This window comes from Nilaparvata lugens, chromosome 4, assembly GCF_014356525.2.
Source record: "Nilaparvata lugens isolate BPH chromosome 4, ASM1435652v1, whole genome shotgun sequence".
NCBI classification, from domain to species: Eukaryota; Metazoa; Arthropoda; class Insecta; order Hemiptera; family Delphacidae; genus Nilaparvata; species Nilaparvata lugens.
This window is the reverse complement of record NC_052507.1, coordinates 41141781-41158710: the sequence shown is the minus strand read 5'-3', so window position 1 is coordinate 41158710 and position 16930 is coordinate 41141781. Positions and strand designations below refer to the sequence as shown.

Sequence of the window (16930 nt, the reverse complement as noted above, 5' to 3'; positions counted from 1 at the left end):
ATATTCTCATCTTTGGGATTTTCTTGAATTCGCAACATAAGGTTTCTCATGCTGTTTCATTCACTAATAACAATGCATCTCAAATCAATTTGCGCAACAATGTAACTAATCAACCTTCTGCTATTAAGCCCCCCATGCAATCTAAATTTGGAAATGCTAATTTCAATTCCAATTCGAACCAACCCACCATGTTCAATAGGTCTACCAGCTGTTTATTTTGTCAGAATACCACACAATGTTTTCAATTGCAACATACTTAAGAATATTCCAACTTCAGAATGCATTCAAGCTGTCTTGTCAGAAGCGACTTTTTTTACTGCTTACTTCACATCGTTGTACTTGTAGCTGCCATACTTGTCAGAAAGCTCATCATTGATGCTCCATGGAGCCCAATAGCCAAATCGAGCTGCTAACTGCGCCTACACCGCCAACTATGCGCATAACAGACTTACCACTCTGTCACCGCCTAGTCAAAGGAAACAATACTGTGAGTACAACGATCTTTATTATACTCAGCCACCAGTCAACTGTACTGGGACCTCACATCACAGTCAGCAGACTTTGCCACATCCAGCGCATCATGAATTCAGCGCTCCTGTTAGCCAAGTCTCGTCCAGGGCACAATTTGCGCCTATGTTGTTGACATCCAATGCACCTTCTAGGTCAATGTATTACAATGCTGTCGACGATTCTCCTTCGCCGTCGATTAAGTCACAGTCTTTGCGTTCTGAATCTACAAGTTTCAACAGGTCAGTTGCATCCAGCGCTCAACTTGCGCCTGCCCAGCAGTCATGTCAACCGCCGACTCCAACTCCTAGTAACCAGATTGTCAGTAATTCGAATTGTGCCACTCAAGGTAGTATTCAAAATCCTCCTTGTACATGTATCATGCCCACAGTTCTACTTACTGTCTTAACCATTGGTGGTCAAGCTGTTCCTTGTCGTGCCTTGTTGGATAGTGGATCTGACAGTTGTTCTGTTTCATGCAATCTTGGGCTTCATTTGCAATTGCCGTCAACCTGTTCTGGTAGTATTGTGCATACCGTTTCTGGCAGCAATTCTACTCTCATGAATGTTTCATCTTCGAATATTTTTCTTCAGATCGCACTTGGTCTCGTTCTATCAAATGTATCATAACTGAGAAAATCACGTCTAGCCTTCCACCGCCAGGACTTAATATTGAAAAATTTAAAATTCCATCTTATTTGAAACTTGCTGATCCATCTTTCTGTCAACTTACTGGTGTTGATATTTTGTTGAGTGTAGACCATTTATGCATCAATTATTGTTGACCATTTATGCATCAATTATTGTTCCAGGTCAATTTTGTTGTCTAATAATTGTGTCTTGCAAAACACATGCTTAGGTTGGGTAGTTTGGGGTTCCATTCCTGCCTGCAATTTTGTTGGTACTGTTGAACCCATTTCAAACTTTGCCACTAATGGTGACATCTCCAAACAACTTGAGATTCTGAATCTAGCACCCCCACTGAACAAAACTTATAGTCAAAAAACATTTCATTGATAATGTTCAGCACACTGAAGATGGACGTTCCTCTGCCACTCTTCCCAGAAAAGATTCATTTTATACTCTTGGTTCGTCATACTATCAGGCACTGAATAGATTTTACTCATTGGAAAAAATATTGTCTAACCTTGAATTGAAAAGACAGTACATTGCCTTCATGGATGAATATATTGATCTTGGTCATATGTCGTTGGCACCTCCATCTCATCACTCTACAAAATGTTATCATATTCCACATCATCCAGTCTTCAAACCAGACTCTACCACCACTAAACTTCGTGTTGTCTTTGATGCTTCTGCAAAATCAAATACAGGTATTTCTCTCAATGAGGTCTTGCGTATTGGACATACGGTTCAACCTGAGTTGTTTGACACTGTGCTTTGTTTCTGCACACATCGCATTGCATTTATAGCTGAAATAATGAAAATGTATCATCAAATTCTTGTCCATCCTGAAGATAGAAACTTCCAACGTATCTTTTGGAGAGCAGATCCAAGCCAACCCATATAAGTATATTTTTTGAATATGGTTACATATGGTACGTCCTCAACTCCGTTTCTTGCGACACGCACACTCAACCACCTTGCTGATGTGGATTGTCAACCTGAATCTCCTGTCCTTGATGCAATTCATAATTCATTCTATGTTGATGATTCAATTTGTGGATGTGAATCTGTTCCTGCAGCTATTGAACTCGCTCAACAATTACTTTCTACACTTGATCAAGGAAAATTCAAACTTTGAAAATGGTTATCGAACTCGACTGAGTTGTTGGATACTATCCCCTCTAATCTTGTTGAAACAACGTCTTGTAAACCTCTTTCTGATTCAAATGACAGTGTAGTCAAAGCACTTGGTTTGATTTGGAACTCCACTGCTGATCAACTTGTTATTTCATCCAGTGTCTCTGATATCATCAGTAAGACTTCCTTCACTAAGAGAGAATTGTTGTCTCGTGTTTCAAGTATCTTTGACCCACTTGGTTTAATTGCTCCTATTGTCATACTCCCAAAAGTTTTGTTTCAAAAACTTTGGCTCCATAAAATTGATCGAGACCATAAGCTCCCTCCTGATCTTCTAGCTGAATGGTTGACTATTCTTCATGAATTGCCCAACATTTCAAATATTACGATTCCTCGTTGTGTCCTTCTGCAATCTACTGATGTCACATTGGAACTTCATGCCTTCTCTGATGCCAGTGCTACTGCTTACGGTGCCTGCCTTTACATTCACAGTTTGTCTCTCAGTGGTATTCAAGTTCGACTGCTTACAGCCAAACCTAAGGTAGCATCCATCAATCCCTTGCTCACCATTCCTCATCTGGAATTACAAGCAGCTCATCTAGCTGCTAGAGGTCATCAAAGCTATCAGCGCTTCCAAGTTGTCATTCTCGAAAGTATTTTTGTGGACTGATTCTAAGATAGTCTGTGACTGGCTTAAATCTTTGCCAAATAGGTCAGATGTTTTCGTTTCTGTCCAAGTTTCAGTGATTCAGAACATCATGTTGGAATTTACATGGAGACATGTCGCATCCAAATCGAATCCTGCTGATTTAGTTTTGAGAGGTTGTACCCCTACTTCTCTCATTTCCAGCAAACTCTGGTGGAACAGACCATCTTGGTTGATGGAATCACAGCCCTCATGGCATGACATCACATCCAATGTTGCAATTCAATGCCCTATTTCAACCTTAGCTACTCATGTCACCCCTTCACTCTTTTCTGCCATAATTTCAAAAATTTCTGAATATCATTGTATGGTTCAATCTACTGCCTACGTTTTGCGTTTTGCGCACAATATGATTCACCACAACGATCCTACCAGTTGACTGACAGGTCATCTATCTGTAGAAGAGATTCGAGCAGCTGAAATCAAGCTCATCTGTACTGTTCAAGAAGAATCGTTTCCAGATGAGTTTCATCATTTACAGCAAAATTAGTCCAATCCAACTAATGAGCATAATCAAATTCAACTAGAAGGAGATAATTTGTTAACTTTGAATAGCTCACCAAGGACAATTCCTGATAACCAGGCAGTACTAGATAAATCTCTCACCTCTTTAAACGACACAGCTGACATCGACATCATATCCTCTATTCACACTATTTTCTCAAGTAGTACACCACATTCTTCCAAGTCTCCTTGGAATTCAGATTTTCAACAATCAAATGTACATTGCAACGAAACCATAGAATCACTTAAAAAAGAAAATAATCAACTGGTTGAGAATATGGAAATACTTAAAAAACAATGGAATGACGTAATTGATCACTCTATGGATGTGAACAAGAGATTAATGGAAAGTGAAACAATAATTGAACAGATGAGAGTGAGTATTGAGGTGCTGGAAGCTGAAAATTCAGTACTGAGAGCTGAAAATAAAAGTCTTGACATGGAATTGAGTGATCTTAGAAATTTTTATGCTCCAGGTGATACAGTTTTCAACCGTGTAACAACTCAAAACCCAGTTACTATGACAGATAACTAATTTAGTGTTTTAGATAACTGTGATGCAGCGCACAACGATGTAGATAATGATAAGCAAGCTAGAAATGCAAAGAAACCTCCAAGTAAAGCTAGGGTAAAAAGGAGTAGGAGAGTATTGGTAGTAGCAGACAGTCACGGAAAGGATTTGGGATGGGAATTGAATCGTATCGTTCACGACGATGGTTTTGAAGCTACGGTAATGGCAAAACCTGGAGGGGATTTCAGGGCAGTAACACATGACTTGGAAAAACTGACTTCCGATTTCGATTTTGACGATAGGGTAATTGTACTAGCCAGAACAAATGACATAGTTGACTCTACAACTCAGCCTACTGACGCTGACCTGGACCCAATCATAAAGAATGCTAGACGTACTAGGGTATCTGTCATCAACGTTAATGTTAGTGAGTTCAATGCATGGTTGACTGGACAGATTTTACAGCTTGATGGAATCAATCTCATGGATATGGGAAACTTTGAAATAGCTGGCTATACGAGACATGGACTCCATCTGAATAAGATTAAAGGAAAACTTAAACTTAGGGTACTTTTGAAAGACCAACATATAAATGAAAGTTGACTCAGTACAGGAAGAGGAAATGCAGGTGAGTCTTGTGGTGGGGTGGTGCGTGTGTCAATGGATAATCAGGTGCGCTCAAATATCTCAGTTTTGTCCAATACTACTGATTTTTTATAGGATGTGAGGTTTTTCACGTAAACGGCCAGGGCTTGCTGAACTCTAAATTAGACATTGAAATCCTATTGTCACAAGAGGGAACTTGTTTTGATATTATTTGTCTGACTGAGCATTGGCTGCAACAGAATGAATTAGAGGTTTTTGCTCTTCCTGATTCAAGTTTGAGATCACAGTTTAGTAGACAACTAAAAAATAGAGGTGGGTCTTGTATATTCGTTCGTAACAGATCTATCAAGAATTGTAATATCAGAAATGACATAGTCTCATTGGCTATTGAAAGTGTATTTGAAGTATCCGCTATAGAATTGAGATTGAAATAGATGCCACAGAAGTTGATAGTCTTATGTTTGTATAGAGCTCCTAATTCGGATTTCAACATTTTTATCGAATCACTTAGATCTGTTTCATCAAAAGTCACAAAAGAGAAAGGTGAAATAGTATGTTTATGCGGTGACTTAAATGTGGATTACAATAAGGATGATAGAAACAGCAGTGTGTTCAAAGATTTATTAAAAACATTCAATTTGAACAAAATAACTAAGGGCCCAACAAGAGTGACTAAAGATTCAGCCACAGAAATTGACTACATTGTTTCAAACTATCCATCAGCTCTCTCTACTGGCGGAACTATACCCTGCTCTTTTTCTGATCACGATGGTGGTAGTGCTAAACTAAAATTCGAGAAATTAAAATCCAATTCTGAGGAGAAAAAATGTTCACCGTTCGAGAAAAGTAAAAAGTACAGAGTAATTAATCAAAAAAATGTAACAGCTTTAAAAATGGGCTTTCAAATGAATGCTGGCACTCTGTTTACAATTCTACAGATGTCGATACAATGTTCAATAGCTTCATGAACTCCTATATAGGTCACTGTAATCAATATGTTCCAGAAAGATCAGTGGGCAGGGGAAAAATAGATAAGCTATTGTGGATTACTCAAGGTATTAGGATATCTAGAGACAGATTGAGAGACAGCTTGTTACTGAAAATGCCATCTTCGGTAGGTACTATGATTCACCTAATTACATCGTCAGGTATAAAATACTTTAACTCAAAAACCTTTTTTTGAATTTATAAAAATACTTATAGAAAGGTCCTGAATGCTGCCAAAAAAATTGCAGCTAGTACATTTATAAAAAAATCTTCAAATCAAACAAGAGTAATATGGAAACTAGTTAAGACTGAGACAGGAAAAAGTACCGCTCCAACATTAGAAACAAACATAGCCAATGAAACTGGAATTATAAAAGGAGGCAAAGAAGCTGCAGAATTACTAAATAGGGGAGAAGTGGGAGGCTTGAGACATTTCCAACATTTTATGTCATAAATTATTCTTAATTGAAAAATGCAATGGTTCATCAATTGCATACTCTTCAATAAACTTTTGTCTATGATTTGGACACTTTCTGGCTGTCAAAGAAACAATATTATTTTTTTTATTTAATATTTACCATCCCATGTTTTTTGTCTCAAGGCTCCCTCAGTAGGGGTGGCTTGAGACAAATGACGGGAGGCTTGAGACACTGATTGAAATTTTAAAAATAAAACTCAATTTCTATAAAAACTGCAATATTTATTGAGAAACACTTGATGAAAAACTCATTTTTGACTGATATAGACCAACAGAATAACTATTCAAATTGTAATTTTTTTACATCATCGTAAATTGGTGTATTTATTGGTAAGAGTCTTTTTGAAGTAATATTTTCCTCTCCTTGATCGCAATAGTGGTACAGTTTTGCATATATCTGCAAAAGAAACAATTCATTTGTCTTCCACTGCTGGGTAGACAAATGCAATACCTTGCCAACGTAGAAATTTAACTTCATATTCAAATGAAGGATCAATCACCTTCTCCACTGATCCAATGTAGTGAACGATATTTTTTTTACCTGGAAATTTCACCACTAAAAAGTCTGTTTCTTTTATTGATAGATTCCCTTCCTCGTTTTCATCAGATGATAAAGATGGATTATTAGAAAACAAACAAAAGCCTGACTCTTGACACAAATCATCCTCATTTGCAGCTCTTGTAGATGGTGGTGACCGTGGTGGTACCTTCCAAATTTCTCTACTCTCCCTCTTTTTCTTCATTCTCGGTGCACCCAGATTCAGTTTCCTCCTACACCTCTCTTCAAACTCTCTCTCTCTATTCCCTCTTTCACTGGAGTGCTAGTCAAAATTCGAGATTTTCCTTTCTTCCTATTTACAGAAGGACCTTCCTTCTTAGGCTCTCCTGCCTTGGGGAAAGGCATTATGACTTCTGGTGAGATTACACTTTTACTCCTGGCTGATGACTGCTTTGAAGTTCCAGCACTCAAGGGTTGAGTTAATGGTGACAGATGTTGGCAGATTTCGGCAGATGTTGGTCCTGAAGAAGGTGAAGCTGATGATGTAGGCATTTCAAAAATTGTTTGTTGGGTGGGGCTTGTACAAAGAAGAGAAGTTGTCATAGTTGTCAGGTTGTCAGGTTGTGATGGTGTGGACTGAAGTTGAAATGTTAAAGCTGTCTCTGTGGTTGTGGTTGGACATAGTCGATCTGTAACATCAGATGGCATGAAGTCCAAATCATTGAAAATGTCTCTTGAGAATGGGAATATTCCTGTTGACTTGAATCCACTAATGATGTTCCGTGGAGTGAATGCTAAGGGAATAGCTTGACCTATGAGTTCTCCAATTGTTTGTAAAGTTATTGACTTCCCTGGATTGTTCAATATGTATTCATCTGCAATGCAGTTGTTGGCTGACTTGAATGGCCCATAAACTGTTCGGTCCAGTGGCTGCAATTGGTGGGAGCAATGTGGTGGAAGGGAAAGGAGAACCAGTCCAGTTACCTTGGCTTTTGTGATGATGCAAGGTGAAATATGACTTTCGTGGTTGTCTAATACTAACAGGACTGGGTTCTCATTGGATGGTTTGGAGTATTTTATAAAATGGTCCAGATATTCTTCAAAATTGGTTGAAGTCATCCATCCATTTTGACTACAACCAATTTTAGTGCCTGCCACTGATCCTCTCCCCATGTATTCTTGGTGGCAAACTCTAGGGTATATTACTTAGGGTGGAATGCTGTTCTTCAAGGCATTTATTGTACGACAGACTGTAACAGTTGGTCCACGTTCAGCTGATGTCATTTTCCCAACCTGTTTAGAACCTTTTGTGGCAATGATTTTACCTGGGCGGTGCGTGGTTTGAACACCAGTCTCAACACAGTTGTAGATATTTTGTGGCTCAAAGTTGAATTTCTCCATAACTGCCTCCAAATTATTGTAGAATAATCCAACATTGTGTCGGTTAAAGCTGGAAGAGCGGCCTATGCTTGTGGGTTCCGGTTGTCTCAGAGATAGCTGTGGATGACGTTTCATAAAACCTTTCATCCAGTCAGTACTGGCTGATCCATTTTCTGTCCATGTTGGTGGGACTTGCACATCATTTGCTTCAGCAAATTGAAATGCCAGTTTTCGAGTCAGTTTTGGGGTGAGACCATAATTTAAAGAAGCTGATTTCTTTAAATACTCCTCTAACATCATTTCCATCTCCTCAGTGAAAAACTTTCTTGTTACATAATTTGGCGTGAAGAGATCCATCAAAGGAGCTTCAGTTTCATCAGTTCTACTTATAAATTTCTGTACATACCTTGTCAAAGTTTACTTATCTATCTCAAACTCCCTTGCTGTCTCCCTAATTCCTCTTTTTTCCTCCACAACAGCTTTCACAGCCTCCTCCATTATCTTTGGCTTGTTTTTTTCCTTGTTTTTCCACTTTTGCTTCTCCATTGAAATGGCATCCTGAGAAACAAATAAAGTACCAAATATAGTACAACTGTAAGTAGAGGACAGACTTGTACTGTTTTTATGAAGATTTCAATAATGGTTTTAAAACATAGAATGACATGTTTGTTTGAATAACATAATAAAAACATTTTTCATAACATTTCCATGAGAATAAACCTATTAGAAGGACTATTAGAAGGACTAAAACCTAAAGTTTAGAAGACCTAAAGGACTAAAACCTAAAGTTTAAAAAACCTAAAGGACTAAACCTATTAAGGTTTTCTATAGATTTAAATAATGGTTTCATAACATAGAATGGCATGTTTGCTTGTATAACATAATAAAACCATTTTTCATAACATTTCCATGGAAATAAACCAGAAAGGATGTATAAGAATCAATTCATTATCAGAAAAAATGATAGGGTGGTTTGAGACAGTGAGTAGAATTAATGGGAGGCTTGAGACAGTGTCTCAAGCCTCCTTCAACCAAGTGTCTCAAGCCTCCCTTGAGAACATAATTTTTCAATTGCAATAATAAAATTTTCACATCTAACTTACATAGAAACTAGATCATTAACAGCTTTCTACATACCTTTGCAAGTTGTTGGTGACTGTCCAATACAAAAAATTATCAATATATGAAGATCAGGACCTTATAATAACACTCCTGATAATTGCATCGATCACTTCTGAAACATTGATCGCCATCTTGAAGAAGCCAAACATCAATGCCATCACCATCAAACAAAAATATATACTTAACATATGTCTAGGTTGGCTGCAATGAGCCGGGAAACTCCATTTGAATTCAAAATACAGAGATAGAGCACTGTCTCAAGCCTCTCACTTTTCCCCTAATTATTTTATAAATACTCCTCTGAAAATACAACAATCTATCTGTAAATATACTGAAGTAGATGAATTTTTAAAGTTCTTTAGCAGTGTTCATCAACAGTCACACACTTTCCACTTGAAAGAATTTGATCCAATAAGTAGAACAGAACTAAGAAAGATAATTAAATAATTAAAAAATAGAAAATCCTATGATCACTACAATATTTCAAACTATCTAGTAAAGCAAACATCTGAACATATAATTGAACCTCTGACTTATATCTTTAATGAATCAATGAAAGCCGGTTGTGTACCGTTAAAGTTGAAATATTCTAAGGTAGTCCCCATTTATAAGAAAGGTAACCAGAAGCTTCCTGAAAATCACAGACCGATTGCCAATCCACCTGTATTTCTAAGGATATTCGAATATGTAGTGCTCCACAGATTAAGAAAGTAAAAACTGCGGATTAAACAAGTTAAAACTGCTGTTCCCTAAACAGTTTGGATTCAGGCCCGGCACTTCTACAGGTGATGCACTTTTTTCTTCTATTAATGGAGTGCTGAATTGTGTGGATGGAGGATCCAGGGTATGTGGTCTGATTGCCAATCTTCCCAAAGCTTTCGATCTTGTAAACATTGAAATTTTATTGAAAAAGATGAAATTATATGGTTTTGAAGGCAAGGTTCTCAAGTGGTTCATATCATACTTTGATGAGAGACATCAGCGGGTGAAAATACAGTCTCACTCTTTTGTGTATCAATTGGAATGGTTACAGGCGAGGAGTGGGGTCCCTCAGGGATCAGTCCTTGGTCCTTTGCTTTTCCTTCTATATATTAACGACTTGCCACCACACCTTGAGCCAGCACACTGTGTTTTATATGCTGATGATGTAAGTATTTTATTGAAAAGTAACAGTCAGCATGATATGGAATCTGAAAGTAGAAGAGCTCTTCAGAAACTAGAAGAATGGCTGGCTTTAAATATGTTGGTACTAAATTACATAAGATTATGCAGATTCCATTCAGGACAGCTCGGGAAGCAGTATTGGATACGAGAGATGGAAACATAGGTTCAGCAAACGAGGCAAAGGTACTTGGATTAGTGCTGGACTCTGAACTCTCCTGGCGACCTCATATTTTAGACCAGCTGAAAAGCAAACTAAACTCGGCAGTATTTGTTCTTAGAACCGTGAAGAAATTGCTGGATGCAGGAGCGCTTACAAGTGTTTATTTCTCTGTGTTCCATTCTCTTCTTCCATACGGTGTTATATTTTAGGGGAATTCAACTCATGCAATACATATATTTAGGATTCAAAAGTGGGCAGTTAGAGTGATGGTGGGTGAATCTATTAGAGCAAGTTGTGGAAATTATTTCAAAGAGTTGAAGATTCTCCCACTACCAGGTGTATATATTTTGGAGGCTCTTTGTTTTATTGATAGGAATAAAGATAGGTTCAATACAGGAGAGTTGTTCCACTCATACAATACCAGATATAGACAAAACCTCAGAGACGACATTCATCAAACTGGTATGCATGAGAGGGGGGTAAAGAGTGCAGGAATTCGGCTTTATAATTCATTGCCAACATGCATAAAGGCTCTTACAGTGGAAAAGTTCAGAATTGAGGTGAGGGAGGAGTTCTTGCAGGTTTGTCCTTATTCCAGTGAGGAATTCTTTTTGCATTATGGAATGCAAAGATTGATGACTTAGATTATAATTGACAAATCCTTATACCCCTTTCATAGGTGGTCAATGGGATGAAGGATGAAATGAAATGAAAAAAATTGTGAAATATCTGCTAATAGTCCTTTGAAAGCATTCTCACCGTTCATCCATTCTGACACTCTACTGAGAGTAGGCAGTAGACTTCAAGAAGCTGATATTTCATTTGACTACAAGCATCAAATTTTGTTGCCTTCAAAACATCATTTTACGCGTGCATTAATTATGTCATATCATCGCCGTGTACAACATGATGGAGTTCAATCAACAATGACTGCTCTAAGTCAACAGTATTGGATATTATTTACGTGTCATACTGTCAAATCAGTCATCAAATCATGCAAACTCTGTTTCCGATTCTCAAAATTTTGATCTGAACAAATCATGGATCAACTACCTACTGTCAGAATTCAATCAGACAACCCCTTCTACAATTCTGGAATTGACTAAGGTGGCCCCTTTTCACTCCACCTAGGTACCCCTAAGTCTCGTACTTTTTCCAAAGCATATTTTTAGCACTATTTGTGTGCAGGTCACCAAGGCAGTCCACATCGAAGTAGTGTCAGAATCAACTACTAAATCTTTCATTGCCACACTTGTTTGCTTTTCAGCACGTCGTGGTGTCCCTCATGTGATCTATTTGGATAATGCAACCACTTTTGTAGGAGCTCACAATGAACTTCAAGATTTGTATCAATTTTTTGAATCTGACAAAACGCAATGTGAAATTCACAACTACACTTTAGTCCTCAATATTACTTGGAATTTCATTCCTCCTCGAGCGCCCACATTTGGTGGATTATGGGAAAACGCTGTAAAGAACTTCAAGAAAATTTTCAAAGTTATCATACTCAACCAAGTTCTGAATTTCGAAGAAATGTCTACATTTTCAGCACAGATTGAAGCCATTTTGAACTCGTGCCCTCTCATTCCATTGTCAGAAGATCTGCAAGATTTGCAATACATCTCTCCAGGGCATTTTCTTGTAGGCAGACCACTCACTGCTCTTCCATTTCAAGACCCTCCTACTATGCATCTTGATCACAGATCACGATGGCGTCAGCTTCAAAATGTCACCAAGGAATTATGAGAAAGATGGTCTAAGGAATATCTTGTCACCTTACAGAAAAAGAACTAATGGACTTCAGAATCTCCAAACATCACTGTTGACACCATTGTACTATTGAAGGATATGAATATGCCCCCTGCCTCCTGGAAACTTGCTAGAGTCGTTGAAGTACACCCAGGTCGTGATCAAAAAGTTAGAGTCGTTACTGTCCAGACTAGTCATGGTAGATTCGAACATGCCATTTTGAGCATTGCTCCCCTACCCGAATTTGAGGATTGATTTTGTTGGTCCTTTGTCCAGCACTCTGCATTTTCTTTTGTGTATTTACTTGTATCATATTAATTTTATTATACTATAAAAAATAACATTATTTTCTATTCAAAATTGAGAGCAAAAATTTCTTTATATCTTTCAACATTAAATGACACAAACCATAGTTCACATCACAATATTATTCGATAGAGAATATTTTAATTTAACAACAATAATATTTTATAAGGATAACAAACTTGCAAAATAATGATACAGGGTTGCAACAGAACATGTAATAGTATAATTGTCTAATAGTTGTTGCTTGTCATTGCAATGCTCACTTTGTATTGTTGTTTGTCTCAAATTGTCTTTACAGTATTATCATCTGCTGTATTTCAGTTGTTTTTAACTGTATGACATTCATTTTTACATTTTTTTTTCTCTTTTTCTTGGGCCTCGCTTTGCTATCACTGCACTTCCCCCAAGGCCTGGACCTCATGTAAAAACTCAGTCATACAGACTTGGGTCTTTGTAAGTTGGCGTCAAGCTCCTTCAGTTTGTAAGTTGTCCGCTCTGATGCTAGTTGTTTGTTATTGCTGCTTGTCATACACACACTTTGCCTACTTCCAATTTTGTATATTTTAGATGTGATTTTCTGATGTATTTTATTCATTTCATCGTTCTAGTAATTTATATTGCAGTTTTCGTCATATTCTGCAATTATTCAAGCCATTTTGCATTGGTTCTGTGTCATTTTTATTCTCAATATTTCAATCTCCCATCAGTTGGTTACGATAGAGACTCACTTCTGTTCTCTTGCTGTCTTCAGTCAAATTGCCTGTTCAAGGCATCGCTTCTCATTTCTTCAAATATGTAGCAATTTTATCTTTTCAGCTAAAATTAAAGTTTTAAAGTGTTCTCCAAGTTCTCCTAGTTGTTATGTGCAAATAAGTTTCTCTGAGGGATTTTTTCTCTTCAAAATATCTTCATTGTTCCAAAAGCTAACCTATTAGTGCTATGTCACCTCATGTTCAACTTTAAAAATGCAGAACTAATTTTCCACAGACTCTATCATCAAAATTCAAATGTTTTCTGCTGTCATAAAGTAGTATTATTAACACTAAAAAATTGTATTTGTGAGTATTTAAATGTAGGTTCAATTTTTTCTCTCTAGGCACTTTGTCTGATTGGTTCAGTTACAAGTCACAGTGACTTGTAGGCCACAATACTACCTTTCTGCATCAGGACACCATGTCCGCCACATTCAGCATCAGGATTGAAGATCTGCCGCTCTACTATTTTCAAGATTCTAGATCTTGTGGGTGTACTAACCCAGTTCAATTCTCAACCAATCATAAAAGTAGCCTTTGCTGCCAAACTCAAGTTTCATGAACTCTGTTTTTGCCCATGTGCGATTCTTGCCCATGTGCAATTTCTGTGTGCATCCAGTGATCTGGCTTATCAAATGTGCTCAGAACCTTCTTTATCAAATTGTTTTCAACTGTGTCAAATGAACTGTATCAAATCAATTCAAATTATTTTCACTGTTGTGATGGACAATTCTAGTTTGTGCTAACTGCAACCACTACCTCATATTTGCATATGTTCTGAACTCTGGCACTGTGCCATTCGAACCTTCAATTACAAATTCTGTGTGTCAGTCCACGCTGGATCCTGTCTATCTGCTCTGAGGTCATTCATCAGTCTTCGGTGCTCTTCTCTTTGGTCAATGGAGCTCATCTCATCGGTCGTTGGAGTTCTGCTTCATCAGTCTTTGGTGTCCTTCTCATTGGTCTCCCCTTCTCTCACTGATTGCATCCAAGGTGCCCTGCCGCCTGTCCAGGTCAGAGTCACTGGTGTGTGTCTCACGCGCCCTCCCGGGAACAAGTTAGATGGCTTGACTTGCAATGATTGCTTATCAGATGAGTTTTTTGACACTTTCAATATTTTCAGACTTATTCTTTGGTCCATTTTTCACAGAGGTATTTCTAATATTCATATTTTAATTCTGTTTTAAATTGCTACATATTTGTTACATTGAAACTTCTACTTACCTTTTTTATGAGTCTCTTTCTCCTTTTACAACAACATTGGAAAGCCTGTTGTGCAACAATTTTGCCACTTCAAGTATTTGAAGTCACATTTAGTAATTCTGTATATGTATGATTCTAGGAATTTTCAACGTTTTCACATTAATTATCAATCATTTTAAATCAGACAGTACAGCTGTCTTTGCTCTGTTCTACACATTAGCCAAGTTGCTTCTGATGTACTCTCACGTCTCACGTCATTGTTATGATTCATTGAGACTTATTATGAATTTATTGATGGTCCATGGTTGATTCTAATCATCAATACTGTGTAATATTTCTAGCCTTTTTGTCATTCATTTTTCAGGAACAATAATCTTAAGAATCAGTGAAAGTGAATTCACAGACAACTGCTTACCTATTGAATTATTGACTTCATAAAATTTATATGTTAATTCAGGACTATTAAATTTCTCAATTCAGTTATTGGTAGAAACCAAAATTATTCAAGTTACATTTATCTATATTTAAATTATATATTACTCTGTTGTATATCCATACTTTTTCACTGTTCAAATTGAAATTGAATTTTAAAAAACACTTTTGAAGTGAAAATGCACTTACTTTTGTAGTGACGATCATTTCGACCTGTTGTTGGTCATCATCAGACTGTGGGAATTTACTCAGATGACAAGGCTATGTGTGGTAAGGGATGAAGGTGGTGGAATAGGTTGTGGTGGGGGTTGGGTTGGTGGATACTTAGTCAGGCGGTAATTTTGAACTGTGGATTATTTTGTCGAAGAGTGTGTGGGAAGAGAAATCTATTTGATCATTTAGGAGACTGTTGGGAAACTGTTTTGTGTGGTTGTAAATTTCGTATTGTTCCAATACATTGAGATTTCTGCTTTTTTGTGAGATATGGAGGATTTCAAGATTGGTGGCAATGTCGGTGTATGTGTGATCTGTTTATATAATATGGTCAGCAAAGTTTGAGTGGCTATGTGGTTTACTAATGGCTCTGATGTGCTCTTTGTATCTTGTCTGAGAGTCACGTCCAGTCTGTCCGATATACAGTTTACTACAATCATTACATTTCAATTTGTAGATGCCTGGTTGCTCAAATCTCTGTTTGTTTGTTTGGTAATTTTGACCTAACCGTCTTGTTTTGGAAGTGTCAGAGATTCGATGTGTCTGACTTTCTCGTTTCTGTACGAATGTAAAAGTATCCGGTTTTGGCGCCTAACGCACACGCCAATTCCAGACTCTTTCAAAACAGTCTTTCCCTGTCGCTGGCATACAGTGTCGATGGATGAGATAGTCGCTGTTCACTCCTGTCAGGTTCTGGGTGTGTCGGAGGACTAAGGTGGCGCGTACCTGTCTTGACTGGTAGCTTGAAACGGCGGTAGGAATGAGTCATGCATAGTTGGTGGGGAAGAGGAATTTAGGAGTGGTAAGGTGCCTGGCCGCGCTCCTGCCATTCGTGCGAGTGCGGGCGCTGTATAATCATCCGTTGTGTGCGTGCCGAGCATAGCAGACGTAAAACCGTGCTTTAAAGGTACACATACCAGCGGCTATAATTGTGTCTATAAAAGAAGTTTAAGCATCCACTTTATTCATGAAGAACAGCGCTACGAGTTGATATAAATTTGAAATCTATAGAACGAACATTAAATGTGAAAAAGAAGTTTAAAATGCATAAAAATTTAATTTTTCAAGATTTTAAAAACAAAGTTGACGTGATTTTTGCTATTTTGATGAGGAGACTTGCATATTTTTCTCAAATTTTTCTGATCATTAGTTTTTGTAGGGTATGTGTACCATCTGCCTGAAAAAGTGACCTTTGAAGCCCTATTGTTAGCTAACAGAACCTGATAAAAATGTTTTAATTGCTAGATTATGTCCTAAGAACCTGTCCAATAGATTAAAAGAAGGAAAAAATTTTTTGAAATAAAAAATATTGAATGCACAACCTTAAGCTCATTTCAGTTTTTGAAAGTTTATCGTTACATACCCAAAAATCAGCTTTTTTATCATAACATTAGTGTTTTACGAGCAGTTTTTGAAAAATATAACAATTTTCTTAAAATACTTTTTATTCGAAAAATTTTTTGATCTCAAATATAATTGTTTTTATTTTCAGCTAATTAATTTTTTGGTTAATATTTTGCAAGCTAAATTATAAATAATAATTAAATAAAAATGTTCAAGCTAACTTAGAAACACTCGTTTCTCACAAATCTTGGCGGAGCATGGATTACACCTTCTCGTTGTGAAATATGTCATTCTCCACTTATAAATTACAGTATTGCATTACATTCTCCGCTTTATCTGAATTATTGTGTCCAATATTAAATTTGGGAAATAAAACTAATTGCTGTATTATTTCTAGAAATTTTTTTGTGACATTTTCAATTAAATTAATAGATAGATTATACTTTTTCCATTAAAATACAAAAAAAAATCGAGAAAATGCACATAATATTAAAAATTAAATATAAAATTTACTGTAGATCTAAAGAAAATTTATTTTTTCCG

General features: G+C 37.0%; 1 protein-coding gene across 1 annotated transcript in view; it reads left to right on the top strand.

Annotated features, from left to right (window-relative positions):
- Positions 1 to 16930, top strand: part of LOC120351182 (alpha-L-iduronidase-like) — a 39832-nt gene that overhangs the window by 11605 nt on the left and 11297 nt on the right. The gene's annotated exons all lie outside the window — the stretch shown is intronic.